The sequence below is a fragment of the Pleurodeles waltl genome, unplaced genomic scaffold, assembly GCF_031143425.1.
Source record: "Pleurodeles waltl isolate 20211129_DDA unplaced genomic scaffold, aPleWal1.hap1.20221129 scaffold_91, whole genome shotgun sequence".
In the NCBI taxonomy this organism is placed as follows: Eukaryota; Metazoa; Chordata; class Amphibia; order Caudata; family Salamandridae; genus Pleurodeles; species Pleurodeles waltl.
Genome location: NW_027150403.1, coordinates 1,381,481 through 1,397,421, shown reverse-complemented (window position 1 = coordinate 1,397,421; position 15,941 = coordinate 1,381,481). Strand labels below are relative to the sequence as shown.

Sequence of the window (15,941 nt, the reverse complement as noted above, 5' to 3'; positions counted from 1 at the left end):
TGCCACCGGGGCGTCACTAAAAGTGATGCTCCGGTGGCGATAGGGCCTTGTAAGTCTGGCACTTTATTTGCTCAAGGTGTGTGTTCTTGGTGAGGGCAGGAAAGCTATTTTCACTCTCATACCTTCCTTCCTTGGCTGGCTTGAATGCTGTAGGCTCAGGCTTCATTGCAAAGGTCAAACAGTGAGCAACTGACTGCCGTAAGCTGGCGCAACTCCTCTTGGTGAGCTGTGACAGATGCCCCAGGAGCGTAGTACCTCACGATGGTGAGGGATAGACACAGTCTCTTTTATCTCAGCTTGCCTGTCAGGTGAGGCAGGAAATGCAAATACTGTGAAAAAGCCCAGCGACTCGAACCAGGGACCTTTCGCATGTGAGGTGCGCTTGATAACCACTACACTACACAAACAGACACACTTGCCGGCTTGCTTCATGTGGCTATGCATTGTACTGGAACCACCACACTATGGAAACAGACACACCTGCTTGCTTTATGTGGCTATGCATTGGACTGGGATGCAAGGATGAGGGCCAATGTTCATGACGCTCAAAGCTGAGCCTTCCGGAACACGATCTCTTCCCTTGGAAGAAAGGAACTGGGATCACTTTCATTCCAAGAGGTGATTTCAGAACTGGACCCGAAATTACCATGGAGAAGCACTGTGCATTTAATGTTCCTACGAGCACTGCTGCTCCAGCACAGAAAAGCAGTTGCAAAGAAATCTCGCATACCTTCATGATGCTGAACAGTCTCGACGCCAGTATAAAGCATGTATTGCATTGCAACATGACATCTTACAAGAGTGAAAAGCAGAAATACTCCTGTTTAAAACACAGACTGAACCTATAAAGGTAGGGGTTTGTCTGGGATTTGAACCGAGGTCCTCTCACACCCGAAGCGAGAATCATACCCCTATACCAATTAGACTGCCGCTGCATAGTCATTTGAAACATCTTCTGAAGCGTCTTTCCGAAAAGCAGGGCCATTTGGAGGCTCTCTCTCTCTAAGCGTGCCATAGCAATTGATGTTTTCTGTCAAGGATTTTTTGTTTGTCTCTAGCAAGGCAAGAGGTAGTCAAAATGCCCTTTGCCAGTGAGCTGAACTAGGGCACTGATGTGAAAAGCAGACCCTTTCTGGTAGTTGTAACCCGCTGCAAGTCATGGACCCTTGCACCTTAGACTTCCCAACCAGAAGCACTGAAGGGCCTGCTAGCTCTTGAGCCAGAGGAGCATGCCTCTTGGATTCAAGCACACTTGCTCGATCAGGCTCGATCAGGCGAGATTTATATTAGTGGCTCATAGGCCTGAAACACTCACCTGGGAGACGCAGGGTGGCTGATTTCCCGGAATGGCCCTTGATGGGGAAATCACCTCCTTTCCCCCGCCTCATTTCAGAATTGTGTGCTAGTCGCAAGACAGTGTTCAGGGGTTCATGGGTACTGCCTACTCCCAGCTGCCTCTCTGTCTTCTTCATGTAAATTGCAAGTCACGAGGAGGCACCATTGCCAATATGCTACGCCCACCTAACCAAGAAACCTAGTTTGAGCTTGTCTGCCTGTGTTATTGCAGGGGCAGTGTCTTCTTTGCCCAAAAGGTGGCAGGAGAGCCTCACTTCAAACGATAGAATCAACTGCTTAAGTAGAAACCAGCATGGTAGTTACTGTCTAAAAGTGCAGCTCTAACAGAAGGTGTGCCTGAGACGCCCCTTCCAGTAATACACAGAATTTTGATTGAGGGCCCAGCCGATGGGTTGGTGGATTTCTCCTCACATGCCACAGCAGCTTCCAAAGATAGTGGTGTGAGTAGCTGGCTCTGCAAGCAGAGCAAGATTTAAGGGAAGAAAATACACCTGTCAGAAGTGGGATTTGAACCCATGCCTCCATGAAGAGACCAGAAGGCTCAGCTTCACTGAAGATCAAGCTCTCTTGAGTCTGGCGCCTTAGACCACTCGGCCATCCTGACAGCCAAAACAGTGAGCAGGTCGGACTCTTCAGTCTGCACTTGTTGATTTTGCCGCATGCAATGTTCCTATCAAAGTCACAGCTTTAAAGGCCCCACAATATAACATGGCCAAGAAAAAAAACAAAAAACAGAACAAGAAACAATGCACATGCACGACCACCGAGGGATGCAGATAACTTTTTAGCGTCCTGCAATAGTGAAGCACGTTTTACACAGGTCACAAGTTTTTAAAGGTCATTTCTGTCTAAGTGTGCATTGAGAGAGACTGAGGTTTTAGGGAGCAAACACAAAAGCTGCTGCTGCCAAGTGTTTCTGCCCGGTCTCGAACCGGGGACCTTTCGCGTGTGAGGCGAACGTGATAACCACTACACTACAGAAACAAGCTTGCTGGTTTGACTGAAGGAGCACAGTTCCCCTCATATGTTTGCACGATTTCCTCTATACTTTATCAGCAGTTGCTCAGAATGCGAGGGGTAAGTGTGAAAATTGCAGCGGTGTCAGCCAGCATGCATACACTCAGACGTCCTGAAAAATCCCACAGCTGCGGGCAGAGACAGACAAATATCTGATGCCTAAATGCCAGGAAGGAGAGCCTGTGAAATCATCACACAGGGCGCACTGAGAGCAAGCAGGAAGGAAGCCAAGGCATTGTAATCCATTTTTCGCCTTAGGCAAAAAATATGTTTTGCGCAATAATGCTTCGAGTGGAATGAGAAATGTTGAGGGGTTGTGTATTTTGAGCAGGATTTGATTGTTTTCTGCTAAAATGGGCTCGTCCGGGATTTGAACCCGGGACCTCTCGCACCCTAAGCGAGAATCATACCCCTAGACCAACGAGCCTGGGCACAGAAACGCAACGGCTCCGACCCTGCTCTGAGGGTTGGTGACAGAGAGTGGGAGACTACATCCCAAAGCAAGAAACTGCACATGGTGCTCTCTTCTGCAGTACGACTAGAGTCATTTGCATGGTCTTCATCGAACATGACATAAAAAGCCTCTATCCTTTAGACATTTTGGCCCAGATTTACAAGAAAATGACTAAGCGCGACGCTGTGCCAAATTTGCAAGCCCCACGCGCCGTCATTTTCAAAATGCAGGGAAGCGCCGTATTTAGTAGAATACAGCGCACCCCTGTGCTTCCCCCTGCGCCAGCTCTAAATTAGCTGCTGAGCGCCAACGCAGCCGTTCTTGCACCATGGTACAAGGATGACTGCGTTGAGGGGGAAATTGTTTTTGTGCAGGAAGGGACACCTTCCTGCCCAAAAAAAAAATCTTCAATGGTGATTTGCTCTTACTTCTATGTGTGCTGCAGAATGCATCACACATAGAAAGAGCAAAAACAAGGAGAAATGAAAACATTTCTCCTCAGTGCGCCACTCTAACGACACCCCTGGCATGGCGTTGGATTTTGGTGCTGATGCAGATTTACGCCAACTCCTAAATCTGGAGCAGCATCAAAATGCTATGGTGTTGCTGTGGCACACTCCCAACAACACCCATTGCACGCCCCTTCCAGGGAACGCGCTGCGTGCTAAGGGGCCGTATTTACAAGGTGGTGTTAAGCCACAAAAAGTGGCTGAACGCCATCTTGTAAATACCGCGCAGTGCATAGTGCCACCGTGGCGTCACTAAAAGTGATGCTCCGGTGGCGATAGGGCCTTGTAAGTCTGGCACTTTATTTGCTCAAGGTGTGTGTTCTTGGTGAGGGCAGGAAAGCTATTTTCGCTCTCGTACCTTCCTTCCTTGGCTGGCTTGAATGCTGTAGGCTCAGGCTTCATTGCAAAGGTCAAACAGTGAGCAACTGACTGCCGTAAGCTGGCGCAACTCCTCTTGGTGAGCTGTGACAGATGCCCCAGGAGCGTAGTACCTCACGATGGTGAGGGATAGACACAGTCTCTTTTATCTCAGCTTGCCTGTCAGGTGAGGCAGGAAATGCAAATACTGTGAAAAAGCCCAGCGACTCGAACCAGGGACCTTTCGCATGTGAGGTGCGCATGATAACCACTACAGTACACAAACAGACACACTTGCCGGCTTGCTTCATGTGGCTATGCATTGTACTGGAACCACCACACTATGGAAACAGACACACCTGCTTGCTTTATGTGGCTATGCATTGGACTGGGATGCAAGGATGAGGGCCAATGTTCATGACGCTCAAAGCTGAGCCTTCCGGAACACGATCTCTTCCCTTGGAAGAAAGGAACTGGGATCACTTTCATTCCAAGAGGTGATTTCAGAACTGGACCCAAAATTACCATGGAGAAGCACTGTGCATTTAATGTTCCTACGAGCACTGCTGCTCCAGCACAGAAAAGCAGTTGCAAAGAAATCTCGCATACCTTCATGATGCTGAACCGTCTCGACGCCAGTATAAAGCATGTATTGCATTGCAACATGACATCTTACAAGAGTGAAAAGCAGAAATACTCCTGTTTAAAACACAGACTGAACCTATAAAGGTAGGGGTTTGTCTGGGATTTGAACCGAGGTCCTCTCACACCCGAAGCGAGAATCATACCCCTATACCAACTAGACTGCCGCTGCATAGTCATTTGAAACATCTTCTGAAGCGTCTTTCCGAAAAGCAGGGCCATTTGGAGGCTCTCTCTCTCTAAGCGTGCCATTGCAATTGATGTTTTCTGTCAAGGATTTTTTGTTTGTCTCTAGCAAGGCAAGAGGTAGTCAAAATGCCCTGTGCCAGTGAGCTGAACTAGGGCACTGATGTGAAAAGCAGACCCTTTCTGGTAGTTGTAACCCGCTGCAAGTCATGGACCCTTGCACCTTAGACTTCCCAACCAGAAGCACTGAAGGGCCTGCTAGTTCTTGAGCCAGAGGAGCATGCCTCTTAGATTCAAGCACACTTGCTCGATCAGCGCTCGATCAGGCGAGATTTATATTAGTGGCTCATAGGCCTGAAACACTCACCTGGGAGACGCAGGGTGGCTGATTTCCCGGAATGGCCCTTGATGGGGAAATCACCTCCTTTCCCCCGCCTCATTTCAGAATTGTGTGCTAGTCGCAAGACAGTGTTCAGGGGTTCATGGGTACTGCCTACTCCCAGTTGCCTCTCTGTCTTCTTCATGTAAATTGCAAGTCACGAGGAGGCACCATTGCCAATATGCTCCGCCCACCTAACCAAGAAACCTAGTTTGAGCTTGTCTGCCTGTGTTGTTGCAGGGGCAGTGTCTTCTTTGCCCAAAAGGTGGCAGGAGAGCCTCACTTCAAACGATAGAATCAACTGCTTAAGTAGAAACCAGCATGGTAGTTACTGTCTAAAAGTGCAGCTCTAACAGAAGGTGTGCCTGAGACGCCCCTTCCAGTAATACACAGAATTTTGATTGAGGGCCCAGCCGATGGGTTGGTGGATTTCTCCTCACATGCCACAGCAGCTTCCAAAGATAGTGGTGTGAGGAGCTGGCTCTGCAAGCAGAGCAAGATTTAAGGGAAGAAAATACACCTGTCAGAAGTGGGATTTGAACCCACGGCTCAAGGAAAAGACCAGAAGGCTCAGCTTCACTGAAGATCAAGCTCTCTTGAGTCTGGCGCCTTAGACCACTCGGCCATCCTGACAGCCAAAATAGTGTGCAGGTCGGACTCTTCAGTCTGCACTTGTTGATTTTGCCGCTTGCAATGTTCCTATCAAAGTCACAGCTTTAAAGGCCCCACAATATAACATGGCCAAGAAAAAAAAAAAAAAACAGAACAAGAAACAATGCACATGCACGACCACCGAGGGATGCAGATAACTTTTTAGCGTCCTGCAATAGTAAAGCACGTTTTACACAGGTCACAAGTTTTTAAAGGTCATTTCTGTCTAAGTGTGCATTGAGAGAGACTGAGGTTTTAGGGAGCAAACACAAAAGCTGCTGCTGCCAAGTGTTTCTGCCCGGTCTCGAACCGGGGACCTTTCGCGTGTGAGGCAAACGTGATAACCACTACACTACAGAAACAAGCTTGCTGGTTTTACTGAAGGAGCACAGTTCCCCTCATATGTTTGCACGATTTCCTCTATACTTTATCAGCAGTTGCTCGGAATGCGAGGGGTAAGTGTGAAAATTGCAGCGGTGTCAGCCAGCATGCATACACTCAGACGTCCTGAAAAATCCCACAGCTGCGGGCAGAGAGACAAATATCTGATGCCTAAATGCCAGGAAGGAGAGCCTGTGAAATCATCACACAGGGCGCACTGAGAGCAAGCAGGAAGGAAGCCAAGGCATTGTAATCCATTTTTCGCCTGAGGCAAAAAATATGTTTTGCGCAACAATGCTTCGAGTGGAATGAGAAATGTTGAGGGGCTGTGTATTTTGAGCAGGATTTGATTGTTTTCCGCTAAAATGGGCTTGTCCGGGATTTGAACCCGGGACCTCTCGCACCCTAAGCGAGAATCATACCCCTAGACCAACGAGCCTGGGCACAGAAACGCAACGGCTCCGACCCTGCTCGGAGGGTTGGTGACAGAGAGTGGGAGACTACATCCCAAAGCAAGAAACTGCACATGGTGCTCTCTTCTGCAGTACGACTAGAGTCATTTGCATGGTCTTCATCGAACATGACATAAAAAGCCTCTATCCTTTAGACATTTTGGCCCAGATTTACAAGAAAATGACTAAGTGCGACGCTGTGCCAAATTTGCAAGCCCCACGCGCCGTCATTTTCAAAATGCAGGGAAGCGCCGTATTTAGTAGAATACAGCGCACCCCTGTGCTTCCCCCTGCGCCAGCTCTAAATTAGCTGCTGAGCGCCAACGCAGCCGTTCTTGCACCATGGTACAAGGATGACTGCGTTGAGGGGGAAATTGTTTTTGTGCAGGAAGGGACACCTTCCTGCCCAAAAAAAAAATCTTCAATGGTGATTTGCTCTTACTTCTATGTGTGCTGCAGAATGCATCACACATAGAAAGAGCAAAAACAAGGAGAAATGAAAACATTTCTCCTCAGTGTGCCACTCTAACGACACCCCTGGGATGGCGTTGGATTTTGGTGCTGACGCAGATTTACGCCAACTCCTAAATCTGGAGCAGCATCAAAATGCTATGGTGTTGCTGTGGCACACTCCCAACAACACCCATTGCACGCCCCTTCCAGGGAACGCGCTGCGTGCTAAGGGGCCGTATTTACAAGGTGGTGTTAAGCCACAAAAAGTGGCTGAACGCCATCTTGTAAATACCGCGCAGTGCATAGTGCCACCGGGGCGTCACTAAAAGTGATGCTCCGGTGGCGATAGGGCCTTGTAAGTCTGGCACTTTATTTGCTCAAGGTGTGTGTTCTTGGTGAGGGCAGGAAAGCTATTTTCGCTCTCGTACCTTCCTTCCTTGGCTGGTTTGAATGCTGTAGGCTCAGGCTTCATTGCAAAGGTCAAACAGTGAGCAACTGACTGCCGTAAGCTGGCGCAACTCCTCTTGGTGAGCTGTGACAGATGCCCCAGGAGCGTAGTACCTCACGATGGTGAGGGATAGACACAGTCTCTTTTATCTCAGCTTGCCTGTCAGGTGAGGCAGGATATGCAAATACTGTGAAAAAGCCCAGCGACTCGAACCAGGGACCTTTCGCATGTGAGGTGCGCATGATAACCACTACACTAGACAAACAGACACACTTGCCGGCTTGCTTCATGTGGCTATGCATTGTACTGGAACCACCACACTATGGAAACAGACACACCTGCTTGCTTTATGTGGCTATGCATTGGACTGGGATGCAAGGATGAGGGCCAATGTTCATGACGCTCAAAGCTGAGCCTTCCGGAACACGATCTCTTCCCTTGGAAGAAAGGAACTGGGATCACTTTCATTCCAAGAGGTGATTTCAGAACTGGACCCGAAATTACCATGGAGTAGCACTGTGCATTTAATGTTCCTACGAGCACTGCTGCTCCAGCACAGAAAAGCAGTTGCAAAGAAATCTCGCATACCTTCATGATGCTGAACCGTCTCGACGCCAGTATAAAGCATGTATTGAATTGCAACATGACATCTTACAAGAGTGAAAAGCATAAATACTCCTGTTTAAAACACAGACTGAACCTATAAAGGTAGGGGTTTGTCTGGGATTTGAACCGAGGTCCTCTCACACCCGAAGCGAGAATCTTACCCCTATACCAACTAGACTGCCTCTGCATAGTCATTTGAAACATCTTCTGAAGCGTCTTTCCGAAAAGCAGGGCCATTTGGAGGCTCTCTCTCTCTAAGCGTGCCATAGCAATTGATGTTTTCTGTCAAGGATTTTTTGTTTGTCTCTAGCAAGGCAAGAGGTAGTCAAAATGCCCTGTGCCAGTGAGTTGAACTAGGGCTCTGATGTGAAAAGCAGACCCTTTCTGGTAGTTGTAACCCGCTGCAAGTCATGGACCCGTGCACCTTAGACTTCCCAACCAGAAGCACTGAAGGACCTGCTAGCTCTTGAGCCAGAGGAGCATGCCTCTTGGATTCAAGCACACTTGCTCGATCAGCGCTCGATCAGGTGAGATTTATATTAGTGGCTCATAGGCCTGAAACACTCACCTGGGAGACGCAGGGTGGCTGATTTCCCGGAATGGCCCTTGATGGGGAAATCACCTCCTTTCCCTCGCCTCATTTCAGAATTGTGTGCTAGTCGCAAGACAGTGTTCAGGGGTTCATGGGTACTGCCTACTCCCAGCTGCCTCTCTGTCTTCTTCATGTAAATTGCAAGTCACGAGGAGGCACCATTGCCAATATGCTCCGCCCACCTAACCAAGAAACCTAGTTTGAGCTTGTCTGCCTGTGTTGTTGCAGGGGCAGTGTCTTCTTTGCCCAAAAGGTGGCAGGAGAGCCTCACTTCAAACGATAGAATCAACTGCTTAAGTAGAAACCAGCATGGTAGTTACTGTCTAAAAGTGCAGCTCTAACAGAAGGTGTGCCTGAGACGCCCCTTCCAGTAATACACAGAATTTTGATTGAGGGCCCAGCCGATGGGTTGGTGGATTTCTCCTCACATGCCACAGCAGCTTCCAAAGATAGTGGTGTGAGGAGCTGGCTCTGCAAGCAGAGCAAGATTTAAGGGAAGAAAATACACCTGTCAGAAGTGGGATTTGAACCCACGCCTCCATGAAGAGACCAGAAAGCTCAGCTTCACTGAAGATCAAGCTCTCTTGAGTCTGGCGCCTTAGACCACTCGGCCATCCTGACAGCCGAAACAGTGTGCAGGTCGGACTCTTCAGTCTGCACTTGTTGATTTTGCCGCTTGCAATGTTCCTATCAAAGTCACAGCTTTAAAGGCCCCACAATATAACATGGCCAAGAAAAAAAAAAAAAAACAGAACAAGAAACAATGCACATGCACGACCACCGAGGGATGCAGATAACTTTTTAGCGTCCTGCAATAGTAAAGCACGTTTTACACAGGTCACAAGATTTTAAAGGTCATTTCTGTCTAAGTGTGCATTGAGAGAGACTGAGGTTTTAGGGAGCAAACACAAAAGCTGCTGCTGCCAAGTGTTTCTGCCCGGTCTCGAACCGGGGACCTTTCGCGTGTGAGGCGAACGTGATAACCACTACACTACAGAAACAAGCATGCTGGTTTGACTGAAGGAGCACAGTTCCCCTCATATGTTTGCACGATTTCCTCTATACTTTATCAGCAGTTGCTCGGAATGCGAGGGGTAAGTGTGAAAATTGCAGCGGTGTCAGCCAGCATGCATACACTCAGACGTCCTGAAAAATCCCACAGCTGCGGGCAGAGACAGACAAATATCTGATGCCTAAATGCCAGGAAGGTGAGCCTGTGAAATCATCACACAGGGCGCACTGAGAGCAAGCAGGAAGGAAGCCAAGGCATTGTAATCCATTTTTCGCCTGAGGCAAAAAATATGTTTTGCGCAACAATGCTTCGAGTGGAATGAGAAATGTTGAGGGGTTGTGTATTTTGAGCAGGATTTGATTGTTTTCCGCTAAAATGGGCTCGTCCGGGATTTGAACCTTGGACCTCTCGCACCCTAAGCGAGAATCATACCCCTAGACCAACGAGCCTGGGCACAGAAATGCAACGGCTCCGACCCTGCTCGGAGGGTTGGTGACAGAGAGTGGGAGACTACATCCCAAAGCAAGAAACTGCACATGGTGCTCTCTTCTGCAGTACGACTAGAGTCATTTGCATGGTCTTCATCGAACATGACATAAAAAGCCTCTATCCTTTAGACATTTTGGCCCAGATTTACAAGAAAATGACTAAGCGCGACGCTGTGCCAAATTTGCAAGCCCCACGCGCCGTCATTTTCAAAATGCAGGGAAGCGCCGTATTTAGTAGAATACAGCGCACCCCTGTGCTTCCCCCTGCGCCAGCTCTAAATTAGCTGCTGAGCGCCAACGCAGCCGTTCTTGCACCATGGTACAAGGATGACTGCGTTGAGGGGGAAATTGTTTTTGAGCAGGAAGGGACACCTTCCTGCCCCAAAAAAAAATCTTCAATGGTGATTTGCTCTTACTTCTATGTGTGCTGCAGAATGCATTACACATAGAAAGAGCAAAAACAAGGATAAATGAAAACATTTCTCCTCAGTGCGCCACTCTAACGACACCCCTGGGATGGCGTTGGATTTTGGTGCTGACGCAGATTTACGCCAACTCCTAAATCTGGAGCAGCATCAAAATGCTATGGTGTTGCTGTGGCACACTCCCAACAACACCCATTGCACGCCCCTTCCAGGGAACGCGCTGCGTGCTAAGGGGCCGTATTTACAAGGTGGTGTTAAGCCACAAAAAGTGGCTGAACGCCATCTTGTAAATACCGCGCAGTGCATAGTGCCACCGGGGCGTCACTAAAAGTGATGCTCCGGTGGCGATAGGGCCTTGTAAGTCTGGCACTTTATTTGCTCAAGGTGTGTGTTCTTGGTGAGGGCAGGAAAGCTATTTTCGCTCTCGTACCTTCCTTCCTTGGCTGGCTTGAATGCTGTAGGCTCAGGCTTCATTGCAAAGGTCAAACAGTGAGCAACTGACTGCCGTAAGCTGGCGCTACTCCTCTTGGTGAGCTGTGACAGATGCCCCAGGAGCGTAGTACCTCACGATGGTGAGGGATAGACACAGTCTCTTTTATCTCAGCTTGCCTGTCAGGTGAGGCAGGAAATGCAAATACTGTGAAAAAGCCCAGCGACTCGAACCAGGGACTTTTCGCATGTGAGGTGCGCATGATAACCACTACACTTCACAAACAGACACACTTGCCGGCTTGCTTCATGTGGCTATGCATTGTACTGGAACCACCACACTATGGAAACAGACACACCTGCTTGCTTTATGTGGCTATGCATTGGACTGGGATGCAAGGATGAGGGCCAATGTTCATGACGCTCAAAGCTGAGCCTTCCGGAACACGATCTCTTCCCTTGGAAGAAAGGAACTGGGATCACTTTCATTCCAAGAGGTGATTTCAGAACTGGACCCGAAATTACCATGGAGAAGCACTGTGCATTTAATGTTCCTACGAGCACTGCTGCTCCAGCACAGAAAAGCAGTTGCAAAGAAATCTCGCATACCTTCATGATGCTGAACCGTCTCGACGCCAGTATAAAGCATGTATTGCATTGCAACATGACATCTTACAAGAGTGAAAAGCAGAAATACTCCTGTTTAAAACACAGACTGAACCTATAAAGGTAGGGGTTTGTCTGGGATTTGAACCGAGGTCCTCTCACACCCGAAGCGAGAATCATACCCCTATACCAACTAGACTGCCGCTGCATAGTCATTTGAAACATCTTCTGAAGCGTCTTTCCGAAAAGCAGGGCCATTTGGAGGCTCTCTCTCTCTAAGCGTGCCATAGCAATTGATGTTTTCTGTCAAGGATTTTTTGTTTGTCTCTAGCAAGGCAAGAGGTAGTCAAAATGCCCTGTGCCAGTGAGCTGAACTAGGGCACTGATGTGAAAAGCAGACCCTTTCTGGTAGTTGTAACCCGCTGCAAGTCATGGACCCTTGCACCTTAGACTTCCCAACCAGAAGCACTGAAGGGCCTGCTAGCTCTTGAGCCAGAGGAGCATGCCTCTTGGATTCAAGCACACTTGCTCGATCAGCGCTCGATCAGGCGAGATTTATATTAGTGGCTCATAGGCCTGAAACACTCACCTGGGAGACGCAGGGTGGCTGATTTCCCGGAATGGCCCTTGATGGGGAAATCACCTCCTTTCCCCCGCCTCATTTCAGAATTGTGTGCTAGTCGCAAGACAGTGTTCAGGGGTTCATGGGTACTGCCTACTCCCAGCTGCCTCTCTGTCTTCTTCATGTAAATTGCGAGTCACGAGGAGGCACCATTGCCAATATGCTCCGCCCACCTAACCAAGAAACCTAGTTTGAGCTTGTCTGCCTGTGTTGTTGCAGGGGCAGTGTCTTCTTTGCCCAAATGGTGGCAGGAGAGCCTCACTTCAAACGATAGAATCAACTGCTTAAGTAGAAACCAGCATGGTAGTTACTGTCTAAAAGTGCAGCTCTAACAGAAGGTGTGCCTGAGACGCCCCTTCCAGTAATACACAGAATTTTGATTGAGGGCCCAGCCGATGGGTTGGTGGATTTCTCCTCACATGCCACAGCAGCTTCCAAAGATAGTGGTGTGAGGAGCTGGCTCTGCAAGCAGAGCAAGATTTAAGGGAAGAAAATACACCTGTCAAAAGTGGGATTTGAACCCCCACCTCCATGAAGAGACCAGAAGGCTCAGCTTCACTGAAGATCAAGCTCTCTTGAGTCTGGCGCCTTAGACCACTCGGCCATCCTGACAGCCAAAACAGTGTGCAGGTCGGACTCTTCAGTCTGCACTTGTTGATTTTGCCGCTTGCACTGTTCCTATCAAAGTCACAGCTTTAAAGGCCCCACAATATAACATGGCCAAGAAAAAAAAAAAAAAACAGAACAAGAAACAATGCACATGCACGACCACCGAGGGATGCAGATAACTTTTTAGCGTCCTGCAATAGTAAAGCACGTTTTACACAGGTCACAAGTTTTTAAAGGTCATTTTTGTCTAAGTGTGCATTGAGAGAGACTGAGGTTTTAGGGAGCAAACACAAAAGCTGCTGCTGCCAAGTGTTTCTGCCCGGTCTCGAACCAGGGACCTTTCGCGTGTGAGGCGAACGTGATAACCACTACAATACAGAAACAAGCTTGCAGGTTTGACTGAAGGAGCACAGTTCCCCTCATATGTTTGCACGATTTCCTCTATACTTTATCAGCAGTTGCTTGGAATGCGAGGGGTAAGTGTGAAAATTGCAGCGGTGTCAGCCAGCATGCATACACTCAGACGTCCTGAAAAATCCCACAGCTGCGGGCAGAGACAGACAAATATCTGATGCCTAAATGCCAGGAAGGAGAGCCTGTGAAATCATCACACAGGGCGCACTGAGAGCAAGCAGGAAGGAAGCCAAGGCATTGTAATCCATTTTTCGCCTGAGGCAAAAAATATGTTTTGCGCAACAATGCTTCGAGTGGAATGAGAAATGTTGAGGGGTTGTGTATTTTGAGCAGGATTTGATTGTTTTCCGCTAAAATGGGCTCGTCCGAGATTTGAACCTGGGACCTCTCGCACCCTAAGCGAGAATCATACCCCTAGACCAACGAGCCTGGGAACAGAAATGCAACGGCTCCGACCCTGATCGGAGGGTTGGTGACAGAGAGTGGGAGACTACATCCCAAAGCAAGAAACTGCACATGGTGCTCTCTTCTGCAGTATGACTAGAGTCATTTGCATGGTCTTCATCGAACATGACATAAAAAGCCTCTATCCTTTAGACATTTTGGCCCAGATTTACAAGAAAATGACTAAGCGCGACGCTGTGCCAAATTTGCAAGCCCCACGCGCCGTCATTTTCAAAATGCAGGGAAGCGCCGTATTTAGTAGAATACAGCGCACCCCTGTGCTTCCCCCTGCGCCAGCTCTAAATTAGCTGCTGAGCGCCAACGCAGCCGTTCTTGCACCATGGTACAAGGATGACTGCGTTGAGGGGGAAATTGTTTTTGTGCAGGAAGGGACACCTTCCTGCCCAAAAAAAAAATCTTCAATGGTGATTTGCTCTTACTTCTATGTGTGCTGCAGAATGCATCACTCATAGAAAGAGCAAAAACAAGGAGAAATGAAAACATTTCTCCTCAGTGCGTCACTCTAACGACACCCCTGGGATGGCGTTGGATTTTGGTGCTGACGCAGATTTACGCCAACTCCTAAATCTGGAGCAGCATCAAAATGCTATGGTGTTGCTGTGGCACACTCCCAACAACACCCATTGCACGCCCCTTCCAGGGAACGCGCTGCGTGCTAAGGGGCCGTATTTACAAGGTGGTGTTAAGCCACAAAAAGTGGCTGAACGCCATCTTGTAAATACCGCGCAGTGCATAGTGCCACCGGGGCGTCACTAAAAGTGATGCTCCGGTGGCGATAGGGCCTTGTAAGTCTGGCACTTTATTTGCTCAAGGTGTGTGTTCTTGGTGAGGGCAGGAAAGCTATTTTCGCTCTCGTACCTTCCTTCCTTGGCTGGCTTGAATGCTGTAGGCTCAGGCTTCATTGCAAAGGTCAAACAGTGAACAACTGACTGCCGTAAGCTGGCGCAACTCCTCTTGGTGAGCTGTGACAGATGCCCCAGGAGCGTAGTACCTCACGATGGTGAGGGATAGACACAGTCTCTTTTATCTCAGCTTGCCTGTCGGGTGAGGCAGGAAATGCAAATACTGTGAAAAAGCCCAGCAACTCGAACCAGGGACCTTTCGCATGTGAGGTGCGCATGATAACCAGTACACTACACAAACAGACACACTTGCCGGCTTGCTTCATGTGGCTATGCATTGTACTGGAACCACCACACTATGGAAACAGACACACCTGCTTGCTTTATGTGGCTATGCATTGGACTGGGATGCAAGGATGAGGGCCAATGTTCATGACGCTCAAAGCTGAGCCTTCCGGAACACGATCTCTTCCCTTGGAAGAAAGGAACTGGGATCACTTTCATTCCAAGAGGTGATTTCAGAACTGGACCCGAAATTACCATGGAGAAGCACTGTGCATTTAATGTTCCTACGAGCACTGCTGCTCCAGCACAGAAAAGCAGTTGCAAAGAAATCTCGCATACCTTCATGATGCTGAACCGTCTCGACGCCAGTATAAAGCATGTATTGAATTGCAACATGACATCTTACAAGAGTGAAAAGCATAAATACTCCTGTTTAAAACACAGACTGAACCTATAAAGGTAGGGGTTTGTCTGGGATTTGAACCGAGGTCCTCTCACACCCGAAGCGAGAATCATACCCCTATACCAACTAGACTGCCGCTGCATAGTCATTTGAAACATCTTCTGAAGCGTCTTTCCGAAAAGCAGGGCCATTTGGAGGCTCTCTCTCTCTAAGCGTGCCATAGCAATTGATGTTTTCTGTCAAGGATTTTTTGTTTGTCTCTAGCAAGGCAAGAGGTAGTCAAAATGCCCTGTGCCAGTGAGCTGAACTAGGGCACTGATGTGAAAAGCAGACCCTTTCTGGTAGTTGTAACCTGCTGCAAGTCATGGACCCTTGCACCTTAGACTTCCCAACCAGAAGCACTGAAGGGCCTGCTAGCTCTTGAGCCAGAGGAGCATGCCTCTTGGATTCAAGCACACTTGCTCGATCAGCGCTTGATCAGGCGAGATTTATATTAGTGGCTCATAGGCCTGAAACACTCACCTGGGAGACGCAGGGTGGCTGATTTCCCGGAATGGCCCTTGATGGGGAAATCACCTCCTTTCCCCCGCCTCATTTCAGAATTGTGTGCTAGTCGCAAGACAGTGTTCAGGGGTTCATGGGTACTGCCTACTCCCAGCTGCCTCTCTGTCTTCTTCATGTAAATTGCAAGTCACGAGGAGGCACCATTGCCAATATGCTCCGCCCACCTAACCAAGAAACCTAGTTTGAGCTTGTCTGCCTGTGTTGTTGCAGGGGCAGTGTCTTCTTTGCCCAAAAGGTGGCAGGAGAGCCTCACTTCAAACGATAGAATCAACTGCTTAAGTAGAAACCAGCATG

At 48.6% G+C, this 15,941-nt stretch overlaps 7 non-coding genes across 7 annotated transcripts; all 7 read right to left on the bottom strand.

Moving 5' to 3' along the window:
- Nucleotides 1-2,267: 2,267 nt before the first annotated feature.
- Nucleotides 2,268-2,340, bottom strand: TRNAV-CAC (transfer RNA valine (anticodon CAC)). Its single transcript has one exon. It is a non-coding gene; the product is annotated as a tRNA-Val (tRNA).
- A 388-nt stretch (nt 2,341-2,728) lies between these two features.
- TRNAP-AGG (transfer RNA proline (anticodon AGG)) lies at nt 2,729-2,800 on the bottom strand. The gene has a single exon. It is a non-coding gene; the product is annotated as a tRNA-Pro (tRNA).
- Nucleotides 2,801-5,840: 3,040 nt separating this feature from the next.
- Nucleotides 5,841-5,913, bottom strand: TRNAV-CAC (transfer RNA valine (anticodon CAC)). The gene has a single exon. It is a non-coding gene; the product is annotated as a tRNA-Val (tRNA).
- A 386-nt stretch (nt 5,914-6,299) lies between these two features.
- TRNAP-AGG (transfer RNA proline (anticodon AGG)) lies at nt 6,300-6,371 on the bottom strand. Its single transcript has one exon. It is a non-coding gene; the product is annotated as a tRNA-Pro (tRNA).
- A 2,621-nt stretch (nt 6,372-8,992) lies between these two features.
- Nucleotides 8,993-9,104, bottom strand: TRNAL-CAA (transfer RNA leucine (anticodon CAA)). Its single transcript has 2 exons — nt 9,067-9,104; nt 8,993-9,038 (listed from the first exon to the last, which is right to left on the bottom strand). It is a non-coding gene; the product is annotated as a tRNA-Leu (tRNA).
- A 307-nt stretch (nt 9,105-9,411) lies between these two features.
- Nucleotides 9,412-9,484, bottom strand: TRNAV-CAC (transfer RNA valine (anticodon CAC)). The gene has a single exon. It is a non-coding gene; the product is annotated as a tRNA-Val (tRNA).
- A 3,500-nt stretch (nt 9,485-12,984) lies between these two features.
- On the bottom strand, nt 12,985-13,057 carry TRNAV-CAC (transfer RNA valine (anticodon CAC)). Its single transcript has one exon. It is a non-coding gene; the product is annotated as a tRNA-Val (tRNA).
- Between the last annotated feature and the right edge of the window lie 2,884 nt (nt 13,058-15,941).